The 6565-nt window shown below is 43.2% G+C and overlaps 1 non-coding gene across 1 annotated transcript; it reads right to left on the bottom strand.

Annotated features, from left to right (window-relative positions):
* Positions 1-5449: 5449 nt before the first annotated feature.
* On the bottom strand, positions 5450-5556 carry LOC140425914 (U6 spliceosomal RNA). Its single transcript, XR_011948067.1, has one exon. It is a non-coding gene; the product is annotated as a U6 spliceosomal RNA (small nuclear RNA).
* Positions 5557-6565: the final 1009 nt, after the last annotated feature.

Genomic DNA, 6565 nt, shown 5'->3' with positions numbered 1-6565 from the left:
CAGAAAATGGGTGCAGCGGGACGGAGAATCCCGTCCCATAGCTGCTCCAGTCCCTCCACACAACTGAAGTCCCTCATCCCTGGTACCATTGTATTAAATCACCTCCTCCTAATCATCGAGCTTTTACATTCTTCCTGCAGCACAGACCCAGAGTTGAACAAAATACTCCAGCTAAGGTTTATTTAGTGTTTTAATTAATGTTTGGCATAATTCCCTTGCTTTTGTACTCTATTCCTCTTTTAACAAAACCCAGGATCCCATATGTTTTTTTTATAACAGCCTTCTGCTGTCATCAAAGATTTGTGTACATACATCCCTGGATATCCCAATTCCTTTGTTCCCTTTTAAATTGTACCATTTAGTTTAAATTATCTGTCCTCATTCTTCCGACCAAAATATATCACTTCACATTTCACTGTGTCTGCCCATTTCACTAATCTCTATGTCCTCTTGATATTTGTTATTAACATTCTTGTTTGTACATTTCTGAATTTCAGGTCATTTATCAACTTTGAAATTATGTTCTGTATACCTAAATCCAGATCATGAACATGTATCAAAAAGAGCATTGGTTCCAACACTACCCTCTGTGGACACCACTGAATATCCTCCCAGCAATCTGTAAAGCTACCTTTCACCATGACTCTGCTTTCTTTTTTCGTCAATTTTGTGTTCATAATTCACTGTCACTTTAATTCCATGATGTTTAATATTACTTCCAAAGATAGCAGTGAGAAAGGCATCACAGTTAGCCTTAGCAAACTGTTCCGCTCATGTAATAAAAATTAAAATTCATTAATAGCAGCTTATAAAAATGTATCTTTTTTGGTATCTCCATCTTTTGAAAAGCTGGATTTGAGACACTGCCTGTATAAGGATGACCTATTTAATCTGACTCTCTTTCCTGTTAGTTAGCCAATTCTCATCCATAATATTAACACATGATTTCTTATCTTATATTGTAACCTTTGATGTGGCACGGCGGCACAGTGGTTAGCACTGCTGCCTCACAGCGCCAGGGACCAGTGTTTGATTCCGACCTTGGGTGACTGTGTGGAGCTTGCACATTCTCCTGTGTCTATGAGGGTTTCCTCCGGGTGCTCCGGTTTCCTAGTCCAAAAATGTGCAGGTCAGGTGGATTGGCCATGCTAAGTTGCCCCGTAGTGTCCAAAAGGTTAGGTGGGGTTACTGGATTATGGGGATAGTGTGGGGGCGTGGGGCTAGGTAGGGTGGTGTTTCGGAGAGTTGGTGCAAACTCGATGGGATAAATAACCTCCTTCTGCACAACAGTGATTCTATGAAATCCAAATTGATTGAAGTGACTTTAGCTTCTGCTGAAAGCAGCCAAGGCTCATTCAAATACATTTTGATTTGGATTTATAGATTTTCCACAATGATAATTGTTTGCAGTGAACCCAAGGAACTGTGAACTTTTTTTTTAACTGGAAGGAAAATTTAACTTATTCAGAAATAATTTCATTCTTATGTCTTCCTCTGAGATGGATAGATGGAAATTTGGAGGAAATTGCTCAAACCTCAACCTGGGAGTACGTTAAAAAAACCTGTTGTTGGGGTCAGGGTGACAGGCAATGTCTGCATTGATTGTTTATCCCTAATTGAGCTGCGAGGGTAGTGGTGGATATTCTCCTTGAATTGCTGCTGTTCTGATACTATGCTGGCAACATATGTAAAATAAATTTGTCGTTGTAAATACAAATGGAAAACAACAGCCCTACCTTGGGCACATCTCTCTGCTAAGCGTATATATGATTAAAAAGAACTGGCCCAAACACTGTTGAGAAATTGTAGCACTCAGAAGTGAAAAGTATATATGCAAAACATTTTTATGCTGTTTGTGATAGAAAGAAGAACAAATTGACCAATAATATTTGACATTTATGACTGGGAAGTGCCTCACAGCTGCTCCAGTGATCCTATTTTGCTTGAAGTGCAGTAGAAACTATGTTTGCACACAAAATAATGCTGATGGATTGTGAAGAACTCTGAGGAATTTCTAGGCCTCTATCTTTTTATGTAAGATTTCAGTAACATTGAATTTGGTAAAGTTAAACTGTTTTCTGTATTTTGTGTGTGCTGGGAGGGAAGGGTGTGGGGGGAAGGCGTGTGGGTTTGTGCCAATATATACAATTATATATTAACTGCAATGGAAATTGCCTTTCCTGCCTGTGAAAACCTTTGTTTGACCTGAAGGTTTATGTAACTAAAGCCAATCAAGCTCTGGCTTCTTTGAAGGCAATGATTATTTTATTTTGTAGATCCCAAACAAATAAATGAGAAAGAATGCAAGTCTGCATCCTTGGTAGATGGATCATTCAGACCTGCAAGACGCAAGCAGGTACCCTAAATTACAAACAACTGAGGTGCAGAATGTTGATCCTGGGATTAACCAGATTCTGCCTTGGAAGGCATTAATTGGTTAGGCAAAACCTGAATATCTACTATACCCTGCTGAATGAACTTGCTTCTGTTTATCATTCTTACAAAAAATGTGATCTGTCAGTGTGGTGTTTTTCACCTATGAGGAGGTCAGAAGTATATGGTCTGAAATCTAGATCTCACTGGCGAAAGGACAGTTGTTAAAACTGAGATTTACAATATTCCATTCACTGAAAAAACAAAGTGAAATTGACCTGCTAATAAAAGCTGCCTTTTGCAGTAAGTTAAACGAAAAAAAAATTGACACGTGGATAAAACTGTACATAACCAAGCTAGACCAATGGTCGAAACTCAAAACATCCCATATCACAATGTCGCTTTCAACTTGTAAACAATAGACAGATTGCCCCATTGAACAGATATAGTCACAGGAGACCAGTATATTTAAGAATCCTCATCAAGAGAAGATAATAACTGATTATTTGCTAAAGCACACATGGTTACAACTATAACAAGGTTAACAATATTTTTTTTAGCAACTATGATCCTGGATCAGACACCCAAATTTTTAATACGACATGGTTAGGGACCAGTAATGTTTTTTTTCCAAGTAGACAAAGTTTGAGATCCCAGATACTTGCTGAGAGAATAAAGTCACAAGATTTCACATTTTTTTGAATGACAAATCCAACCAAGAGAGATCCCTTGGATTTTGCAGAAACCCATTCAAATGTCAATATCCACTGTGAGTTACACAATCCCATTACACCCCCACATGAAGGATTCCAAACTTTTCACTTTTGATGATCAAGTCTCTGAATTCCTCCTCGGACTGCATCAACAGCTACTCATCTCCGAGGGTTTCAATATCATTTCCTGAAACTACGTCACCTTGGATTCCTGGATCTGCACTCCAGCACCAACTCAGGCACAATTTCAGCTCTTCAGCCATGCCGAACACCATTACGCCAAATGGTTACCTTGATCCCAACAGACCACAGATTGGAATCACCAAACTTCTATTGCCGTTTCACCCTCTAGAACTTCTTCCAGTCCCTCACTGCTTGGAGCCTACCAACCGTAGCACTTTTACTGCTTAGAACATATTTATTTGCTCCTATCTCCAATGGCTTTTCTCACCGGTGGTTCCTACCAGTGATCTCCACACGCTGTAGGGCCCTTATCCTTTTTCAGAGGCAGAGAAATGGACGCCTGCCCCAACGTATCTGGGAGGGTGCCCATTTCCAAAGAGTCCCTAAACATGTCCAGCAACAACAGACCCAAATGATCCAAAAACATCTTATAACATTTCACCAGGAACCCATCCGGCCCTGGTGCCTTCCTGCCTGCATATGCCTCAATGCTATTTCAGGGGCTGGTTTAGCTCACTGGGCTAAATCACTGGCTTTTAAAGCAGACCAAGGCAGACCAGCAGCACGGTTCAATTCCCGTACCAGCCTCCCCGAACAGGCGCCGGAATGTGGCGACTAGGGGCTTTTCACAGTAACTTCATTGAAGCCTACTCGTGACAATAAGCCATTTTCATTTCATTTCATTTCTGTTCCAGGCCCAGTGGCACCTCCAGCTCCTCCCCCAACTTGGGAACTCCAAACCTCCAGAAACTTTGCCAGCCCTCGTTCGTCCTCCAATGGTTCTGACCTATACAACCTCTCATAAAAGGCCCTAAATGCACCATTCACCTTATTCCGGGTGGAGACCAGCTTGCCCTTCAAATCCCTAACTTGAACAATCTTCCTGGCCGTCTCCTTCCTCCTTAGCTGGTGGGCCAAGAGACGGCTGGCCTTCTCCCCATATTCATACACCGCCCCTTTCACCCACTTCAATTGTTGCACCGCCCTGTTAATGGACAGCAAGTCAAACTGCATTCACAGTTTTTTTCTGCATGCCAAAAGTACTGGGGTCAGGTCCCTCGCACACCTACGATCCACCCTAGAATCTCGTGCACCAGATTCTGTCGCTCCTCCCTTGCCTCCCTGTCCACATGTGCCTTAAACACTATGATCTCTCTCCTGATCACTGCCTTCAGTGCCTCTCACAAAGTCAGGGTAGAGTCCACCCCATAATCATTATGTTCCACATACTCCCATATGGCCCTCGGAATCCTCACACAGAACCCCACGTGCGCCAGATGCCTACGTCTAACTGCCACCCACTACGACAGTCCCGACCGACCTCCATCACTCGGTCCACCCAGTGTAGGGCATGGTCTGAAATAACCACCGGCTAGTACTCAGCCTTCCTCACCCCAGCGCGAAGAGTCCGACTCAATAAAATAATCAATCCTAAAATATACTTTTGTACCGAGGAAAAAAACGGGAACTCCTTCTCCCCAGGATGCCTAAACTGCCACGCATCTGCCCCTCCCCCATCTCCTCCATAAACGCAGACGCCACCTTCGCCATCCCAGCCAAGACCAACGATTTCGCCCTGGAGCGATTCACCTTCGGGTTCAACACACAGTTTAAATCGCTGCCCAAAATCAATTGGTGGATGTCCAGATCCAGTACTGTAGCCAACAACTATTTCATAAACGATGCATCTTCTCAATTTGGGGCGTGCACATTCACTAGAATGACCGATTTACCGTCTAATGCCCCTGCATCCATCACATACTGTCCCCCTGATCAGCTATAACCCTCTCCGCACAGAACTGAACACTCTTATTAATTGAGATCGCCATCTGCCCGGGCCCTACTATCAAAGTCTGAGTCAAACACTGGCTCACCCATGCTTTTTGGAGCCTAGTCTGGCCCTGTACACAGAAGTGAGTCTCTTGTAAAAACAACATATCGACTCTCAGACTCTTTAATGTGGAAAATCCCTCACCCCCTTTACTGGTTCCCACCAGGCCTCACACGTTCCAGGTGATTAACCTTGTCAGGGGCCTTGCAACCCCCCTCCCTCTCTAATCAGCCATTACCACCATGATGCGCCATACCTTCACCACCAGTTCCTCGGCCCCAGGCCCACCTAAGATGGCCACCTGACCCACTCAATGAGTGAAACAAAGAAAATCCCCTTGTCGTTTAAAAAAAAACTGGATTGCTTCACAAATTTGCGTGTCATCCTCACGCAGGAGCCATGCTAATCTTCCATGTATTATTCCAATTTTAGAATGTATGCTGCCGAAGTGACCACCCCTGGTCACTGTTATCTCCCCACCCCCCATACCTCCTCCCCTCTCCCAACAAACATTCTAGACTCATCAAGCCTCGCCAAACTGGCCAACCAAGCCGCAGCTCCTCCCCCCACACCACTCCTGTTCACTAACAAACCTCTTAGTGCTAGCAAGGCATCCCCCCCAAAGGTCCTGCCCAAAAATGACCAAAAAAAGGCAACAACACATCCTCCAAGCCCATCCTCCCTACTCCCTGGTCCAAATTCCAGCATCTTTGCCATGCTCCTTTTTCCTTCCAATTACTATATTCATTCCCCTGCTTTACCATCCCCATGACCCACCAGAACAAACCCCCCATCAATCCCCAAGAAAAAGAACAAAGACAATACATAATGGGCGGGATTCTCCATCCCCACACCCATTTTCTGATGCGGCGCGCCACCAGCCCTCCTCAAACCAGTCACTGTCCTTGATGAAGGCTTCAGCCTGCTCCGGCGTGTCAAAATAGTGACCCTTTCAGTCCAGCATGACTCTATTTCATGACAATCTTAATGAATACTGCCATTATTCACAGTTTTAGGTATGGTACAATATATTTCTGTATTCACTACAATGCATGCTATGCAATATCCAGGGAAAGCCTTACTGCGCTTGATTATAACATCCTTCACTTGGTATTAACAGGATGGAAATGTGGTCAAAATGCTGTCAGTAATTTTAATGTCCATTGATACTGACATTGCACCTGGTTGCATCTTGAAAATGCCTTCATTCAGTTATCGAAAGTGGAAATCTGTTTCAGGTGATAAGCCTCTTTGAATATGGAAACTGAGTTCCTATATCATAAATAGAATATCAATGCCATTTTAGGTTGTAACCTTTCAAAGATCTAAGGTGCATTTTGCGTTGACAATGAAATATAGCCTTGAATTACTTATGGACATATTGAACTTTAAATAACGTATGTGTTTTAAAAATGAGACATACAAGCAAAAACGGACTGAGACTGTAAAGTAACCATTTGCTGGA

Source organism: Scyliorhinus torazame, chromosome 6 (assembly GCF_047496885.1).
Source record: "Scyliorhinus torazame isolate Kashiwa2021f chromosome 6, sScyTor2.1, whole genome shotgun sequence".
Taxonomy (NCBI): Eukaryota; Metazoa; Chordata; class Chondrichthyes; order Carcharhiniformes; family Scyliorhinidae; genus Scyliorhinus; species Scyliorhinus torazame.
Note: the sequence above shows the minus strand (reverse complement) of the source record. Positions and strands in the feature narration are given on the sequence as shown.